General features: G+C 55.0%; 1 non-coding gene across 1 annotated transcript; it reads left to right on the forward strand.

The window, feature by feature from the left end:
* Window positions 1-566: 566 nt before the first annotated feature.
* TRNAS-GCU (transfer RNA serine (anticodon GCU)) lies at window positions 567-648 on the forward strand. The gene has a single exon. It is a non-coding gene; the product is annotated as a tRNA-Ser (tRNA).
* The last annotated feature ends 375 nt before the right edge of the window (window positions 649-1,023 follow it).

Raw genomic sequence — 1,023 nt, forward strand, 5'->3', positions numbered from 1 at the left:
CATTGGTATGGTTGTGAGTGGCTCATGGCAGCTGTGTATGGACTGCTGGAGGACAACAAGGTGGGGAGAGGAAGAGGCCCAACACTGTGGGGAAGACAGATACGGTGAGAAGGTCCAGAGGGTAATAGAGGGAGGTGACTGGAGAGACAGAAGTGCAAATGCATGTAAGGGGACAGGAAAAGGGCTGAGGATGCAGAAACTCCCACTTACACTGTGCCTTTCATAACAGAAGCGTGCTCAAACTTATCCCTTTTGACTCCTGCGAAGTCCCGGCTGCCCACCTGTCAGATCATCCCTCAGAGGCCTGGCTGGCTGCTGCCTGCTCCTGCTTCCATGTGGGTCCTCTCTGCAGTTTTCTGCTTTATGCCTGCCCCACCCACACATTATTGCACCCTGCCTCCATGAGACAGCTCCTGGGTTCCCCAGGAATGATCAGTCTGTCCCTGATCTTCCTTATTTGCCTGTTTGCACCAGCCGTACTGGATCTGCCAATTTTCTTTGTTCACAAGTCTCAGTGGCGGTGGCCATGGTGGAGGTGGCAGCCACGGCTGCAACCCCAGGAGGCTGACGAGGTGGCCGAGTGGTGAAGGCGATGGACTGCTAATCCATTGTGCTCTGCACGCATGGGTTCAAATCCCATCCTCGTCGAAGCCCAGGGACTAGCCCAGAAGGAGGAGCTGGCCTTTTGGAGCAGAGGCAGCTCTTCCCCCTTGTCAGGCAGTCTACCAAGCAGGGTAGGTGACACCTCTCAAGAAGGGATGCCCCCCCAGCTCTCCCCCTACCTCCAGAGTTTGCACAGTCCCATCAAACACAGAGCCTTTCATGAAGTATGTCCCTGGCCAGTCTGTTCAACAGAGCTCCCTGTGCCTAGGACAGGCGGAGGTGAAGCTGGGAGGGAAGGGCTCAGGGAATCTGAGCTGGAAGTGGCCTGGGTTTCCAGGTAGTAGCCAGAAAGAGCATGTTTTCTCCTGTATGTTTTCAGCAAGAAAGAGAGAGAGAGAGAGAGAGAGCGAAAGAGAGAGA

The sequence above is a fragment of the Rhea pennata genome, chromosome 19 (genome assembly GCF_028389875.1).
Source record: "Rhea pennata isolate bPtePen1 chromosome 19, bPtePen1.pri, whole genome shotgun sequence".
NCBI classification, from domain to species: Eukaryota; Metazoa; Chordata; class Aves; order Rheiformes; family Rheidae; genus Rhea; species Rhea pennata.